The sequence below is a fragment of the Camellia sinensis genome, chromosome 14 (assembly GCF_055761805.1).
Source record: "Camellia sinensis isolate YWXY chromosome 14, ASM5576180v1, whole genome shotgun sequence".
Taxonomy (NCBI): Eukaryota; Viridiplantae; Streptophyta; class Magnoliopsida; order Ericales; family Theaceae; genus Camellia; species Camellia sinensis.
Genome location: NC_138974.1, coordinates 139,437,865 through 139,456,724, shown reverse-complemented (window position 1 = coordinate 139,456,724; position 18,860 = coordinate 139,437,865). Strand labels below are relative to the sequence as shown.

General features: G+C 34.3%; 1 long non-coding RNA gene and 1 pseudogene across 1 annotated transcript; one reads left to right on the top strand and one right to left on the bottom strand.

Moving 5' to 3' along the window:
- The window catches only part of LOC145807338 (amino acid transporter AVT6C-like), a 33,652-nt pseudogene extending 24,963 nt beyond the window's left edge, over positions 1-8,689 (top strand).
- A 5,638-nt stretch (positions 8,690-14,327) lies between these two features.
- Positions 14,328-17,169, bottom strand: LOC145807831 (uncharacterized). The gene is made up of 3 exons (XR_014351253.1): positions 16,472-17,169; positions 15,570-15,607; positions 14,328-14,983 (listed from the first exon to the last, which is right to left on the bottom strand). It is a non-coding gene; the product is annotated as an uncharacterized LOC145807831 (long non-coding RNA).
- Positions 17,170-18,860: the final 1,691 nt, after the last annotated feature.

Genomic DNA, 18,860 nt, shown 5'->3' with positions numbered 1-18,860 from the left:
GTAATCTATGCACATACGGAGAGTGCCATCTTTCTTGGAGACAAAGATCGCGGGTGCTCCTCACGGGGAGTTACTTAAACGAATGAGCCCTTTCTGAAGCATCTCTTCTAGCTGCTTCTTCATCTTCACAAGCTCCTTAGGCGCCATTCTATATGCCGCCTTAGAAATTGGTGCAGTTCCTAGCACTAGGTCAATGCAAAATTTTACTACCCGTCGAGGAGGAGGTCTAGGTATCTCCTGAAATACATCCTCAAACTTACGTACCACATCTACCTCACTAATATCCTGGTTAGGAATTTCTACTAAGCACAGAAAACTCGTCATCACCCGTCATCACCGACTCTTCTCCATCGCTAGAAGTGTGGGTAAGCCGTGGCATACCGGGAATATCTATATTTACAGTCCTTTCACCACAATCTAGAGTTACAAAGTATTTTCGCAGCCAATCCATACCCAAAATAATTGTGAACCCTTCAAACCCTAACACAATTAGGTCTGCATGCAAGACTCCACCCGCAAAATCAATCTCAAAATCTTTACACATCTCATAAAGAGTAACTGCCCCTCCTAAAGGGGTCTCAACACGAATAGGTCTAGACAAAGAGGTAGTTACAATATGTTCTCTTTCTACAAACTGCCTAGATATAAAAGAATGAGAGACACCAGTATCAAAAAGTACTCTAATGGGTTCTTAAAAAATTTAAAGATACCTACCAGCCATCACCTTCAAGTCAAACAACAAAAAAGAATTCGTTCATAAACACTTAGAATAAATTCTACCACCAAACTAAACCAGCTAACCCATGTTTCCACAATTCGAGGATCACCTAAACTCTCACAAGTCTAGGGTAACTTAGAGCTCTGATACCAAACTATTACGTCCCAAAATTCGGACAATTAAATATTAAATTCGGACTAAACCCCAATAATATTCCATCATCCAAATCTTAGGGGTGAAACAAAAACTAAACGCCAACCAAAACATCTACCATAATTTTATAACTATCAAATACCTCCAACATTAAAATAGCAACAACTAGTCAAAACAACTTAAATAAAGTACGGTTACAAACCATGCCAAATTATTCCAATACTAAAGTCATTAAAAAAAATAATAATAAATACATGAACTACTAACAATCCTAAGCTCAAGAAAACAAAAGAAGTCCAAGAGATATACCCAAAAATTATAGTTATTTCTCGTCACCACTGTAGCCTCAACTAATCCTGCAAAGGAAACTCAGCTGCGCTCAAACAAAACGCACCCGAGTTGCCAAAAGACAAAACGGGTCAGTATACAAGTATACTGGTATGAGTACAATATTCAACACCCACGTGTCCACCAGACAAAGACAAAAATACATTTAATTCTTATCACGGGATAAGACAAGTAGTTCCAACTGCACCAAGACGAATGAGTAGTTTTTCGAGATACGGTGGCATTTAGTTTCTTGTCTGTACACAACGAAATATAAATTGATTATAAAATAGACAAAATAGAAATAAAAATATGGTGGGCCAGCCCTGCATAAAAAGTTAGTAAGACCCACCATCCTGTAAAACAAATAAAGTTAGTATAATTTAATCATAAGTAACTTGTTGAAAAAAAAAATAAAAAATTACACCGTTTCATACTTAAATAATTCGAATTGATCAAAACTCAAAGAACAAAAGTTGTACAGAATCAAATTTCCTATAAGACATCGCGAACGAATTTAACAGAAACTGAACAGGTTAAGAGAAAAACTTGATATAAAAATCTAGACAGAATTCAATCGAAAAATCTGAAGCTGAAAATGAACCAAACTGCCCTAAGATGATTTTTTTCGAAAAATTTCAAAACACGAAAAGTGTGCAGAATAATGTTTTACTTCAGTTTACGCAAAACCAATAAAAATGAGCTCGTTTCGTGGGTTAAAACAGCCTCTAAAATTTGCCTTGCTAAAATGAATCAAACTGACAATAATCAAGATCATCCGATTATAAGTTCTAATCGATCTTTTTTATAAAAAGCTAAAACAAAAAAGTTGTCTAGAATCACGTATACATGCCTCTGCTCAAATTTCATAATTTATCAAGTTCGTTTACTATTTTTTTATCATGTACATATCAGTACCAATCACACTATACTAATAAATTCATAATTAAATTCTTTGTACCTTAATTCCACCACTTCGGCCCTCCCCTTCCGGCCTACACATATATCCCATGTGCCTCCCGTATACCTAACACCGCTCCGAAGCCAAACTTGCACGGGGATATTGTCCCAAGTTTGACTCACACTCCCTCGGATAGTTAGCATATACGTACGTGCGCAAATCAAAGCACTCGTCTACTCATGAGAACGAGGCAACAATATATATATACACAACATCTCACACATGAGAATAAACATAACAATGTCGAGCCTAAGGCATTCAAATAAATATCATAATCCTCACTTTTTTTTATACACTCTTTCTCACCATCACTCAAATAAAACAACAATCCATGGAGTCATGGTGAAGTATAAGGAATTTATCTATAGGTTCTTAATTAATTTTAATTTCATACAACCATATTAATTTTAGTTTCAAATAATTATGAGAGTGATTACAGCCATAAAATAAATCCATATAAAATCCCTAAATCTGACATACACAACTAATCAAAATAATTAAAATCAATCAATCAACTAAAACCCCTAAACTTTACCTATACAACTAATCAAAGTAATTAAAATCAATCAATCATCTAAAACCCCTAAGCCTTACACATACAACTAATCAAAGTAATTAAAATCAATCAATCATCTAAAAACCCTAAACTTTACCTACACAACTAATTAAAATAATTAAAATCAATCAATCATCTGAAAACCCTAAATTTTACATACCCAACTAATTAAAATCAATTAATCATCTAACAACTCTAAATTTTATATACACCACTAATCAAAATAATTAAAATCAATCAATCAATCATTTAAAAATCCTAAACTTTACATACACCACTAATCAAAATAATTAAAATCAATCAATCAATCTTTATGTAAATACAAAATCAAACTAGCATCAAATAAATAAAAATAAATAAATAAAAACAACTAATTAAATACAAATCAAGGGAGGTGGATTTTGTACTCACACTATTATTTTGAAGATCAAAAAAATATTTAAAAGATTAATGGAGCCACCAAAACAAAACCCTAACACTTTCTTCCTCTCTTTCCCGTCAGTCCCCTCTCTGTCGGCTGCATCTCTATTTTGTGATTAATCTCTCTCTCTCTCTCTCTCGTAGCTGCTGCCTCTACTTCTCTTTTTCCTTAAGTTTATAACCTAAACATTTATTATATAACCTAAACACTTGTGATAAATCCTAGAAAAATATTTGGGCCCTGTCGTTTTGGCAAATTCAAGCCATTTGAGCCACAAAAATTAGGGCCCTCTACCATTGCTGTAAATCCTGATAGTTATTATATTATATAATGCAAATACAAAATAAATACAACCTAAACAGGGTCGGCCTGAGTTCGTCGGGGCCTAAGCCGAATTTCGAAAATGAAGGCCCTTTTATATTGAAAAAAAATTCATGAATAAAACGATAAGTTACAATTTTTTTATTTATTTGTAGCTATAAAAACATTTACTTACACATATAATCATTAAAATTATAAATAAAACAATTTAATAAAACAAAATTAGAACAAAAAAATTAGGAAAAAATTATTCAATTAAAATTGATAAAGACCTAGGTAAAAAAATTTGAGCAAAATTATTTATTCCACTAAAATCTAATAGATAAAGAAGGTAAAAATAAAAAATAAAAAAAATAGGGTCCATATATTGTATGTATTATTTTTCTTGAGCCCAAACACTTTTTTTTAATATATATTTTCATTTTAATAAATATGGACCAAACTACACTTATAAATAAATATGGAGTAAATCATACATGGACCCAAAAAAATATTTTGGAGCCCTTTAAATTGATCCTAAAACCAAAAAAAAAAAAACATTGAGCCTATAATATTTTACCAAATTTAGGGCCCTATTTTTGGGCCAAATTTAGGGACCCTATGTTATATATGTTTATATGTTTTACCAAATTTAGGGGCCCTATTGTTTTTTATTTATTTATTTATTTATATATTTTTATTTTAATAAATATGGGCCAAACACATTTATAAATAAATATGGGCTAAATTATACATGGGCGCAATAAAACATTTGGGGCCCTTTAAATTGATCTTAAAACCAAAAAAAAAAAAAAGTTGAACATATAACAATTTTTTAAATTTCGGGACCCTATTTTTGGACCAAAATATGGGGCCTAAGGCACAAGCCTTACCTGCCTTAGGGCAGGGCCGACCCTGAACCTAAATAAATATGATATATATACTTTATGTTATTAAATAACTACCACATATATAAATATATTTGATAAAAACAATACATGTAACACCCTCTTTTTTTTTGTAATCATAATAATAAATAGATAACAATAATCATAATAATAATAAATAATGACTTAAGAAAATTAGGGTCGCTACAGTCAAGAAACTCCAAAGAAGGCGAGCAAGGTCCGCTCGGCGACTTCCTTCTTGGCGAGCAAGATCAGCTTGGCAAGGAACTCCAAGGTCGGCGAGCAAGTTTTGCTCGGCGACTTGCTTCTTGGCGAGCAACGTCAGCTCGGCAAGGAACTCCAAAGAAGGCGAGCAAGGTCCGCTCCGCGACTTCCTTCTTGGCGAGCAACATCAGCTCGACAAGGAACTCTAAAGATGGCCAGCATGGTCAGCTCGGCGACTTTCTTCTTGGCGAGCAAGATCAACTCGGCAAGGAACTCCAAATAAGGCGAGCATGGTCAGCTCGGCGATTTTCTTCTTGGCGAGTAAGATCAACTCGGCAAGGAATTTTGATCTTTCCATCAAAATGATTGTCAATTGGCCATTTTCCTCGGCCTTCTGACTGACGTCTTCCAAAACCAAACTCCCTAGATCTCTTCCATGGTTGTTTGCACCGCCATCCTCTGCGTTTCCTGCTGGCGAGTGTGCTTTTCAAACACATCCCTTAGGTCTTTCGAACGGTTGGAGCTTGAATATCCCGACGTCGTCGTCGGACGTAAAGGGTGGTAACTGCTGTACTGCGTACGAGATGTCTTCGGTGTGACGTAGTCTTCAGCTCTGAAGCTTCTCTTGACGGAGAGTGACTGGGTGCGACGTCTATTCTGGCTGCCGGAATGACGAAAATAGGCGTGCTTACTGTGGTTTCCCACTCCAGTGACGCCATTTCCCTTCATCTGGTGTTTCATGGCCTCCATCTTCGTCGCCATCTTCTTAATGATATCTTGGTCTCTCAGCCTGTCTTCCAAGTGTTGAGTGTGTGAATCTCGCCATCGGCGAAGTTCTTTTGGAATGACAGAGCGCCCGAAACTCCTTGCACACTCGTCTCGCGCATCCCTGGGAAGTCCTTGTGCGGAGGTCTCCAAATCAGCCATCGTCGGAATGGCGAACATGCCATCTCTGTGCCGAACGGACTCTATCGTGATGCCGTCGATGGCGAGTAATGGAATGTTGTTGTGGTTCGCCATAAAAGATGATCGGAGAAGCTTGGCGGACAGGCCATCTCTGCGCCGAATGGACTCTATCGTGATGTCGTCGATGGCGAGTAACGGGATGTCGTCGCGGTTCACCATAAAAGATGACCGGAGAAGCTTAGAGGACAAGGTTTTGTCTTTCGAATTCCCACAGACAGCGCCAATTGTACGGGGAGCAAATATTCCGCAAAGCCCGTACTCCTTTCGTCCAAGCTCCTCGTCTGTCCGATCGACCTGAAAACACAACGGCGATGAGCTACCCGGCGGTGTGTGGCCGAAAAACCCCTCCGATGGTCTAGTTAGCACATACTCAGAGATAGAGAGAGAGAGAGGAGAGCTTTGAGTGTTTTGGTTTATCTCACCAAACAATGTTCCATCATCAGCATGGGGGGCATAGTCATGCTTATATACTTTCTGCGCTCACCTCTGCATCCATTCGCTCATTGACACGTGGAACTGCTCTCCCATTTGTCAGAACAAATTCAGCTGAACATCACCTAATCAAACCGCCAGTTGACATCGGCGGGAATGGGTAGCCCGGCGGAGTTACCTCGGCCTCCTTCGACTGAGCTACTTAACGAGCCCAACAGTGCCACTCGCCGAGCTCCATCACAACCGAGCTCTGTAGCATTCCAGTAAGGCCGAGCACCAGGCAGGTTAGGCCGGTCCAAGGGAGACCTTTCCACCGAGCTACATGCGCGACCATAAGACCCGGATCGGCAGACGATCATCTCGGCCTCCTTCGACCGAGCTACTTATTGAGCTCAACAGTGCCACTTGCCGAGCTCCATCACAACCGAGCTCAGCAGCACTCCGGTGCGACTATGCTCCAGACAAGTTAGGCCGGTCTGCGGCAGATCACAATCACCGAGCTAAAAAGAGCGAACAAGAGAAGACAAGCTAATAGAGGATCATCTCGGCCAACTTTGGTCTGGACTTCGGCCGAGCAAGCTTCACCTCGGCTCGGCCCAATCCAGCTTGGCCCAAATACGCTTGGACCACATTCAGCTTGGCCAGAACCGCGGCTCAAGCCGAGATTACAAAATCCCCTTCACAGAGTGTATATTAGAATTTTTGTATAATTTATGTTTTTTGGTTGCTTTTTGTAAAAACAAGGCCCTAGGGAGACCAATCATGGCCTAGTTTGGGAAGACTAAATAAGTGTACTTTTTGACTTTTTTTGTATTATGTGTAGAAAAAGTAGAGAGGAGATGTTGATTGATGTGACCTAAAAAAGATAAAAAGATGAAATAAGTGCACTTTTTTCTTTGTAGCCAAACTTGGCATAGTGACCATTTGGATTTGGCTACGACCGTGCAGATGTCACTCTGAGATCAAATACCTTGTTTAGTTTGGCTTAAAAGTCAACTTTTAACTTCGCTTTTATTTTTATTTTTTTTGTTTGTTTATTTGTTTTTGTTTTTTTGTCTTCTTATATATTTGTTCAATTAAAATTTATTTTTTTGAAAAAATTACATTTATAATCCGTGTTGTTTGCCTCTTATTTAATTTTACTTCAATTGATATTTGGATTGAAATCAAGATGTTGGCATTCAATTTGATTTTTATCCAACTTTTTAATTGATATTATGAATTAGATTAAATTAACATAATGTGAAAAATTAAAAAATAAAATTGATAAAAATAAAACTACATCAATTAAATTGACACAAGAGGTAAGATACTAGTACAAATTAATAACTTTTTAATGGATTTTTAGATGTTTTTAAAAATAAAATCAAGTAAAAAAAAAAAAAAGATCTAAAAAAGAAGAAACATAGAAAATATCCAATTTCCAAATGAATATCTTCCATTTGCTAAACATTAAATATTATGTTATTTCCATGGCATCATTAGCATTGAATGGCATCTGTATTTTTCATGATAAGTTGAAAAGTAAAAATTCATGTGATTGAAAATGAAACTTCTCTGAAATTGGATAAGAATTTTTTCATCATCTTAGCTATGTTCAAATTAAGAGGCATAATTGAATAGAACACCAATATAGTAAGGTATATCATCCAAAAATGTCTTGAAATTTGCCTTTGATTGAATGTGTGCAGTTCATCCGATTGGAAAAGCCTTCTGACATGACCACAGCAGTCAGAATCTCCCTCCTAATTTGCTCCGTCATCTACTCTTCTCTCGGTATCTTTGGATACCTTCTATTTGGAGACTCAATCATGTCCGACATACTTGTAAATTTTGATCAAAATTCTGATTCATCAGTCGGTCCATTGCTCAATGACATAGTTCGATTAAGCTATGCCCTCCACCTTATGCTGGTTTTTCCTCTATTGAACTTCTCTTTGAGGGCCAACCTTGACGAATTAATCTTCCCTAAGAAGCCTCCTTTGGCGGCTGACACAAAAAGATTTCTTTGCATCACTTTCACTATCCTAATCTTCTCTTATCTTGCGGCGATAGCCATCCCCAACATTTGGTATTTTTTTCAGTTCATGGGATCAACTTCTGCTGTGTGCCTTGCCTTCATCTTCCCCGGTGCAATTGCTCTGAGGTATTCTCTTTCTCTCAACACGCACACTCAAATGCACGTGCTCGGGTTAAGAAGTACGACACATGGCATAATATGGACACGCAAATTTTTAAAAAAATACTTATTCTATATCAAATATTTACTCTCATTAAATACATTGATATAAGTACACTATTTTGTTTTGTTTTGTTTTTTTTTTTTTAAAAAAAAAAGAAGAAATTCAATGGGACACAGTCACACAATATGTCCATATTGTGTCGCAACTTATCCTAAATAACCCTTGTATGTCTGATATGTGTCTAGAGCTTGTCATAGAATATGATCTAACACGTGATCTCCAGAGAAGTATCTCTGCTTCATACATAAGGTGTCATTTGAAATTTTTTATATTTATTTCATAACTTTATTTAATTTAATTTTTATTTTATTTTATTACATGCCTTCTAACCAATTTTTTTTTTTTTTTTTTAATTTTTATTTATTTTTGGCAGAGATGTTCATGGTATATCGGAAACAAAGGACAAGATCGTGGCAGCGATAATTCTAGTCCTGGCTGTCATAACAAGTGCAATTGCAATTTCTATCAATATATGTAATTTTGTCGGAAACAAGTCATAGTTCTTCCCCCCGCAATTTTTTTTAAAAAAATTTTGGTCTTGATTATTTTTGTAATTGCATATACTATTGTAAAACACCCTTGGTCTGTATTATTGTAGTCCTCATGGCTTGTTGTTTGTACCTTTGAGAGATTACACAGCCTTGATTAAGAATTTTTCCCCAGTGTAATGTCAAAGTAAAATAGCATATATATAGCAACCATCTTCAAAACTTTTTCAACCATTTCTCTTTAAATTGTGTTTGGATTTAAGATTTAAAAAAAGATTTGTAAAAAAAAAGAAAAATGGAAGGGAAGATTGACCAAAAATTAACTTCTTTGTCCTTTACTTTTCACCTTTTTTTTTCTTTTCCTTAACAAATCACGTTTCAAATCTGTATTTAAATACAACATTAAGGATATAGGCAAATTGATAGTTGGTATACCAGTATAGCAGGAGCATATGCAAAATTAAATAACGTTATTTTTAATTAACATATCAACAAATTATGATACCCCATTTTTTTAATTTCCTACTAAAATGTAGGATTAGTAGGATTTAAAGAAAGTCTGTTGACTCATTTTTGTCAAAAAAAATCTACCAAGAAAGCAAATATGAGGGTGAGATTTGGTTTGGCAAGTGTAAAAAAAGTTAAAAAGGTAAAAAGTTATCAAAAAAGTTAAAAAGTTATCACTATTTATTCAAAAAAAAATATAAAAAAAAAATATACAAATATTAAAATATAAATCAACTTTTTGGCCCATTAATGTTTGTATGAAAGGATTCAAGAACGTTGTTGGAAAATTCGAAGATCTTCGAAGATCCTCGAAGAACAACTTCGAATTCTCTAGAAGATGATGACAGGCTTAGATTCTTCAATAGTCTCAACTTAAGAACACGAGTAAAGGAGATGATGGAGATAAGAGATTGGGTAAAGAAGAAGGCAATGTAGTTAGAGAGAGGATAATGGCAAGGCTCTCCCATGGATCTCCCACTTTCACTCTCAAGGTTGATAATGGAGATGAGAAATTAGTTCTTTTCCCAGAGTCATCTCTCCAAAATCCATTCTTTGTGGGTGCTATTTATAGGCACCTCATGATATAGGATGGAGCCCATGTGCAAGGCACATGGGGAATATTCTCTCTAACCACCTTGTCCGAGGAGGTGACCTCTCCGAGGATGAGGAAAACCCCGAAGAGAAGATCAACCTCTTGGCGAACCCTTTTTCTTAGCCACACCTAACTAATGATCTCCAATCATCCCAAAGGGTCAGGGGTAGTCCCAGAGGACGTCCTGCGACTTAAGGGTCAGGGGTAGTTCAAGAGAACGCCCTGCCGCAAATATTGCCGAGTCTCAGGGACCCCCTAGATCATGCCACCTCGACCCGGGTATAGGCTAGTTTAACCGAAGAGTGAATTTATCTCCACTCACCATCCTCGGGATTGGATCCTTTGTTCGGACTCCATTACACCCATGGTTCTAGTGCGTAGATCCCGGAAAGCTCCGAGCCTGCAAGTGTTCTGGGACTCATTAATGGAGCGGTTTCTAAATTGCGTCTGAATCCGTTCGAAGCCAAGTGCTTCGGATCTCTAGGTTCGTGGATCCGAACCCTTTTGAGTCCGAGCCCGAGTAAGTCTCTAAGTTTGTGGATCCGAATCCTTTCGAGGCTTAGGGTGATTCGGCCCATTTGATGACGATAAATCTGGACCCACCAATCTTGGACTTGAGATAAATTCGGGCCCACCAACCTTGGACTATTGGGCCTAATTAATTTAGTAAACTCAAATTAGCTCCTCTTACATTTGCCCCTTGCGTGTATGAGAAATTGTAGTTTTCTCGGACATGCATAGCTTCACCTTGTTAGCCATGCTTCGCATTACGTCTTCAGAAATATGTTGGTTTGGCAGAGCCTATGGATAAAGTTGATGACTCACCACAATTTACGGATGAAATGGACAAGTAATATTAAATAAATAAATAAATAACTTCTTTTTTTTTTTTTCTTGAACTTTTTTTTTTTTTTAAAAGTTTTTTTTAACTTCTTTTTTTTTTTGAATTAATTTTTTTTTTTGTAAGTCAAACTTGAGTCTTCAATTCTTTTGAACAACATGCATATTCCAAATCTTCTTTTTCTTTTAAAATAACTAAAGATCCATTTTCTTATCCCAAGAAAATAAATAAATAAACAATGAAGTAGAACACCCATTTTTTTAATATTGGAGAGATAAGGCTCACACTCACACTTTTTATTATAAAAAGGTAAGGCTCATACACTACTGTTTTTTTGATTTGGAAAAAACGAACGGCAGGCCTCTATATATATATAAATAATGTTCGATGTAAATAATGTTGGGATTAAAATATAATTATAATTTCTACATATAATGTTAATTAATTAATTAATTTAATGCATCCTCAACATTTAATTAATCATGAGGAACATGAATATATTAGAAACAGTGTATGTTGCCACCACACATAAGCCAATTTTGTTTGAATAATTGTAGGTATCATTAAAATTTAAGAAAAATTAACCAAAAAAAAAAACTAAAAATTTAATACTTGTAACAAAATAAACTATTGAGTTTTTAATTTTATAAATTTAAATATTGAATTTCTGATTTATTTTCAATCTAAACTATTTGCATGTTTTCAATCTAAACAATCTGAGATCTTTTACGTATTTTACTAAATAATAAATAATAAATAAATACCATTACCAATCCAAGCAATTTGTTGCTAGGAAGTAGCCATCAGTCCTTTGCGGGGTCTGTCTTTCACATATTTTTTTTGCATTCTTATTGAAAAAATTAATAATATATCAACACATTTTGCATTCCTATTGAAAAAAAAATAAATAATATATCAACACAATTTGAATAGCACATAAAATAAATAAAGATGTGATAGTGGCCAAGCATTTGAATGGGCAACACAATTAAGAAAACCGACCACTATCTCTTTTCTTACTCTATTTCTTTGCAATTTCTTCACCATGTCTTCAACAGGGATAAAGAAATAGTCCATGAATCATGAGTGAAAATTTAAATTGGGTTATAGAAATAAAATAAAATGAAACAAAAATAATGACCCATGAAAGACATGCGGGTTGAAGAAAAAAAAATAAAAAAGAAAATGTTGAGATCCAAACCAATGTCAACAGCCCCCACAAACCAATGTCAAGACCCTCGCCTGACAACACAAAAAAGAAAAACAAATATTTATCAGTTTAAGGTTTAGAAACACTAACCCAAATACATAACATAACTTAACACCAACCCATATAAATTGAAAGATGCATAAATAAAAAAATAAAAAAAGAAACAGAACACAAAAAAAGAAAGAGAAATCCAAATACATATCAGTTTAAGGTTTAAAAACACAAATCCAACACAAACACATCAGTTTAAGGTTTAGAAAAACAAATACAAATCCAAATCTTAGAAACACAAACCCAAATTGATGGGTCTCTTTTGCTTTGATTGAAAAGAAACATAATGATTGAAAAGATGAAATTTATTTATTCATTTATTTTGATATTTTCAAACTTTTCATTATTTTTGTTTTTGAAAACAACAAAAACATCGAAATTGAAAATGATATCACACTCCTTAAATCACAATCTGTTAGAGTTCTAACTTATTTTGTTAATCGCCTTTCCCCCCAACAGTTATTTTGTTGATGAATATCCCATTCGAGTTTTCAAGAACAATAGACGCAATGAAGTTGGCTTCCCAACACAACCAATGCAACTAATGGCAACTATATGGGACGGAGATAGTTGGGCCACGAATGGTGGAAAAACTAAAATCATCTGGGCTCATGCACTGTTTATAAGTCACTTCCAGGGCTTTGCCATTGACGGATGCCCCTATGACAGCTCTCACAGAAAATCATGCAATTCTTCCAAGTTCTGGTGGAATGGAAAGAATTACTGGCAACTGTCTCCTGACCAAGAAAGAAGACATCAAGTCATAAAGCACAATTATATGTACTATGATTACTGCAATGACAGAACTAAACACCCAACATATCCCCCAGAATGCCCACAGTGATAACAGCCCTTTATTTTCCTATTACATAATCATCTGACGATAAGTGCAGTTTAAAACTATTGAATTCACAATATAATATCATGCTTAATCACTTTGTACTTCTACTAATTCTCAACATTCTCTCGAACCTAATACATTTTTCAGGACAACTATTCGGGCCTGTCTTTCTAGCGTATACCCGTGCCTGAAGGCACGGTGTAAATAATGTTGGGATTAGAATATAATTGTAATCCCAATACTATTTAATAGATTATCAATTATCAATTATTAATTTAATATAATTGTAATCCCAATCCTTCTTGTCTTAAAAATAAAATGGCAAGAAAATTATGCCTTTCATCTGAAAATTCCTGTTTCTATACCAAGAAAATGGCATAGGCAAACAACCATTGTTGAGCTTTGGTGACCCACCATAAAACAAACTCAAAAACATCTATCTAAGTTCACAGAAGCTGTGGAAGTTTCCAATCAAATGAAGGGATTTAAAATTAAACTTTATAAGAACATAGGTGAGTTTTCAAATGAAATTCAATTAACGCCCAAATAGTTTTATTTTAGTTTAATTATGTGTTTATGCGATCTTTAAGTTGTTGTTATGTTATTTCATTTACAGTCAACAATAAAGCAAAAAGTTTTGCGAGCAGGTAAAGAACAAAGTTTTCCAACAATCAAAGCAAATGCAAACTCAATGTTTGAACTTTCAAGGAAGGAGAAAAAAAGAAGCTTGAAAACAAAAACCTATTTGGTAAATTTTTGACAAATTTTCTACAGACTTAAAAGCTTAGAAATAAAACGTCCACTGTTTAATTGAAATTGAGATGGGCTCAACTCCAAAATACATTATTATTAACTCCAAAATTGGACATATCTCTATAAAGTTACATGTCAAATAGAAGGCTGACTATTGCAAAAGGGAAGCACTGTGTGCTGTACATGAAATCTTAAAAATAATACAAAATATTATCAACCAACAAATCCAAACAACAAATCCTTCAAGATACAGAATTCAAACAATAAATCCAAACAACATAATTAACCAACAACAGCAGAGAAAGGGAAATTCAATAGACAGTGTAAAATACCTCTATTTTGATGTTGAACGATGGGTCTTGAAGCCACTGTTGGGAAATTAAAAAACATTAAAAAAAAAATTGAGTTATTGACATAGAATGGCAAAGCTAAAGGAGTCTCAAGAACGTCTATTAGTGTGTCCCCAATCTGTGAGTCCTTTGCATTATATATAGGACAATCAGTGGTGATGGTTCATCACTCATATCCATCTATGCTGGGATGTTGGGATGGTAAACCCCAATGACAACATTTTGAGATTAATGTTGGGATGACAATTGCTATAAAATTGATGTTGGGATTAATCCCAAGATTAATCTCAATATCTCCAAACATTTTGTCCCAAGATTAATCCCAAGATTAAAGTTGGGATGATAGTGTATACCCGTAATAAAATTGGATAGGAGAAGATTGGACAGGAGAAGATTATTTCTCCTTTATTTTGTACTTTTTGTAAGAAGCCATCAATTGCATTAACTAAGACAATTTTTAAAATGAATTTGTTGCCCTAAAAATTGGCCAAAGTTAAAAGGATTTGAAAGTCGTTCAATAGCCATTCTAACATCGATACCTGAAATTAAAAAAAAAAAAATTAAATTTGAAAAATAATAATAAAGTTAGATTAGATGGATTAAAGTAAAAATGTCTAATGTTCAGATGGGCCGTTGTGTCATTGCTCTCCATTTCTTGAAACATTAACTAATAGACCCACACAATACTTCCATTCATTGTCTAACTTGAATTTTTCAAGTCTAATCAAAACAAACTAAAACATCTTGTTTTTGAAAAATAATAAAATCAAACATAAAGGCATTCTAAACAATTCTAATTTTTAAAATTACAGTAAAAATTATCACAATGATTATCGTCAAAATAGTATGAAATTCAAAAATTAAAATAGAAAACCCAAATTATTAGCATAAAAAAATCGAGTACTCGCTCTTCTTGGTTCTTGCTTCTCTACCATCTCTGCATCTAGCTAATAATCCAAAAGATAGCCAACATATAAAATGAAGCCTAGCTAGTAAAAATTTAAGATTCTTAATTTTCACAACATGTAAAATGAAGCCAAGTTAAACAATAGATAAGCAACAAATTATTGACAAATTACCTAATCAACCATTGTAGCAAACAAAGCCATAACAACTTTTTATGAGCTAATCAAACACACCTTCAAGCTAAGGCATATGTACCTGAAGCAAAAGGAAGAATAAAAAATATAAGCAAGCAAGCTCCATTATCCATTATCTAAAATCAACTCCCAAAAAATTGCCCACTGTTTATTATTAAAAATAAGATCAAACTCCCATTGATTGATTCACCAATTTGAATATACCTATATTTTTGTTAACCTTACCAAATATCCAAGGCATGTATCATTCACTATTTGGGGGGAATGTAGAAATAAACTATGATGGATTCAGTCACTATTTTTGTGTGTGTGTGGGGGGGGGGGGGGGAATGTAGAATAAACTATAAGATAACTTTGATCAATTAGGAAATTCACATTACCAGCACTAAGTGCATTCAAGCATGGTTAATCAAACTCTCTGTAAGAAAGGTTGTTTAGTCATTTACTTGGCTTGATAGATTCACTCACTATTTCAACAACGAAAAAGTATAATTATATAAGAAAGTAAACTATTTTAATTGAGGCATTTTATAGAACATCCAAAATTTGACCATAAAAAACAACCGCCACAAATTTTACAGAACATCCAAAATTTGACCATAAAAAACAACCGCCACAACTTTCTAGCAAAATTTGCAATTAGTTACCTGATCAAAGGTAATGTTGAAGAAGAAAACCAACAATTCTGTAGCAAAATTGAATTTATAGGTGTTAGAAAAGTGAATCTGAAAGGTATAGAATTTAGAAAAGTGAATCTAAAAGGTTCAGCTAAATGCAAGTAAAGAAATGATGTCTATTCCGAACAAAGAAAAAATATATACAACGTCATTGTAACTTAAGCCTAAACTTAGAAAACCCACATAGAAAAATCGCAAAAAAATAACAGAACACAGACCCAGAAGAATAATATTGGTAGTTAAATGACTCCCATTATCCAAAAGCAAGTTAAAAAATTATTGGGATGATTCCCATTTCTCCACAAAATCAAACCGAAAACAAAAATATGAGGGAAGATACCATTGAAACATAGTGATTCTCCTTTGTTGCATAAAATTATATGATAGTGATTCTCCTCATCTTTGTTGCATAACACACAACAAATATGAAGGCCCATTTGGGAACATTATTGTTTGTTGCCCCTATATATCATGTTTGGATTGAAAGGAACTCCAGAATTTTTTGGAGGAATGAATAGGCATGATTGTAACCTATGGGAATTTCTTTTAAGGTTCTGTTTGTCTTTATTGCTTTGATTAGATGGTTTCTACTCGTGTTCTTGTCTTGATTGCTTTTAAGTTTCTTTGAGACTGTTGTTTCTTTGTTTGCTATGGGGTATGCCTTGTTTTGTTGTTTTTTTGCAATAAAACTTATAAAAGTAATTTACCAAATAAAAATAATCCATTGTAATTAAGTTTTACCTTGTTGAAGTAAAATTTGTAAAAAATTTAATTGACTATTCTCAGAAACTCCACAATGATTCTCAGAAACCCTATAAAGTTCAGCAAGCCAATAGATAGCGTTAAGTAATGCAAGGAAAAAAATGACCGACCTCATAAAAATCAACAAAAAAATGTGTGAAAACCCCGCCATAAACCACACCTGCAAGGAGAAAAAGCTAATCATTAAATAGAATTACATCTAGAAAGTCTATTTTTCTAAAAATAGAAAGGAAACAATAGACAAATAAAGTAGAAAATGTAGTTTTAATCGAAGGATATAGTGAAGGAATTCTTTTACAAAATTGGATCGCTAATTGCACCATGAAAAATAAATCGAACTATCAAAGGCACTGCAAACTTGATGCCCTCAAGCAGCTTTTTTCATGTTATTCTGTGGAGTCCCGAGCTAGTGTACATACTTTGTGAACCAAATTTCCGATATTATGTAAGTTCTATCTACCTATCCATATGCATTAGGTTAAAAATAGAAAACAGATAGCATAGAAGAAAAATATTAAAAATTAAGAATAAACAACATGCATGTCCAAGTAAGAATAAACACTCAGAAATGTTCTGCATTATCAAAAAATGCAGAACATTCTTCTTATTTCCAATAATTCCTACTAAATCAATATGAGAGAAGATACCAAGAATGGGTTTCGAACATTTTGGTAACAACCATTCAATAGAGAAGATACAAAATTAAAGTAAAGTAAAGTGCACCCAAAATTAACAAAACCCATAAAAGTGCACCCAAAATTAAAGAAAAACAATACTCAAGAAAAAAAAAACAAAGAAAAATATGATCTCTGTGGCTGAACAAAGAAAAAATTAGGAGTTGATGAATATTAGATGAATTCATGCACTTTTGCTGATATTGACAACCTTATGAATAATAATAAAATGTAAGAGGACAAAAAATAAGGCTTAAAAAAAAACAAATAATCATGATTCATATCAGACTATTTTACTTACAGGTATTTGGTAATGACATTATGATAGGCTTTGCTCACTCACTCAAACGGTGGTGGGCAATGACATTATACCAAAAAAAACTTGCAATAGAAAGTACACAACAGAACATGGGGGACCTTATCAGATATTTCAACAGATTTATTGAACCTTCTCAACTTAATTTTCAAAAAAAAAAGGACAAAAACAAAAACAAAACGCGGGAAAATACCCAAATCATTATTCACTTTAGTCCCATCAGTTGCTTTTTATTTTTTGAAAAAAAGAAAGAAAAAAGAAGATATTTCAACAGATTTATTTAAACTTACAAACTTTCAAAGTTATGCACCAAAGCTATGAATCTGGTTTAGCATGATTATCCGGCAGGTTTGAATTTTTTTAAAAAAAATGATTATCAGGCAGACCAAACACACAAACAAAAAGGGAAAGGCCTCGTTGTGTTGGTTCTCAAAAATTAAAAAAAAGGGGGGGGGGGGGGGTGAGAAGAAAATAAGAAAGGGAAGAGAACACACAGCTAGCCCAAACACCAAACTTCCATTATTGTAGCCTTCAAGAATTAATGCTGCAAAAGAAAATACTAACAATAGAAAGAGAACAGTGTAAAAAAAAGTGCATTCATTCTTTTGTGTCATTTGCAAATTCACTTTTGAACATGTTAGAATGCACATCCCAAAGTAGCCCCAATTTTGGTCAAAAAGAGCAAATGCTGAGAGTACAGATAAAAGAAAACTCATCAACAGCACCCATCTTTAGAGACCCCAAAAAAAGTCAACTAACTCACAAGGTCAAATGAGTCAATTTGTACATAATGAAATAAAAACCAAATAAAAATATGTCCTCCACTGGAACTCACCTCCACAAATAACATTATCTCCTTAAAATTAGGGGAAGGCAGGTCAATTGCTAACCCCCTTTGTTGGACTCTTTCCATCTCTATGCTCTTCGGCAAATATTAATCCATCCATCCATCTGATCAGCATGGTGTCCACTGTAATAATGGATGCAGTTTCAAGCAAATTTTAATAATCTTCTATTACATCAGCAGCAGCAGAATCAACTTCTTCTTCTACCTCACCATTGGGATGGGGCCAAAAGCCCACCCCCATAGGCTCTCGAGTAAAACTGAAAGGAGTTCAAAAGGCAGAGGTAAAAGTTTTTTCATGAAGTGGTAATTGTATCAAGAGCAATATCGACAGGATCTCCAATCCATGGCCTCCCCTCTCTCCACTGAAATTTAATTCTTAACCTGCCATTAGCATCTACACCAACCACCTGGCCTTTGCTATTAGCATCTACACCAACCACCTGCCATTAAGTTGAGAAGGTTCAATAAATCTGTTGAAATATCTGATAAGGTCCCCCATGTTCTATTGTGTACTTTCTATTGTAAGTTTTTTTTGGTATAATGTCATTGCCCACCACCGTTTGAGTGAGTGAGCAAAGCCTATCATTAAACAGTGGCTGATTTTTAAATTCTTGAATGAAGTTTTTCTCTTAAGGTGGTGAATGAAAACAGTTTTCAATTCT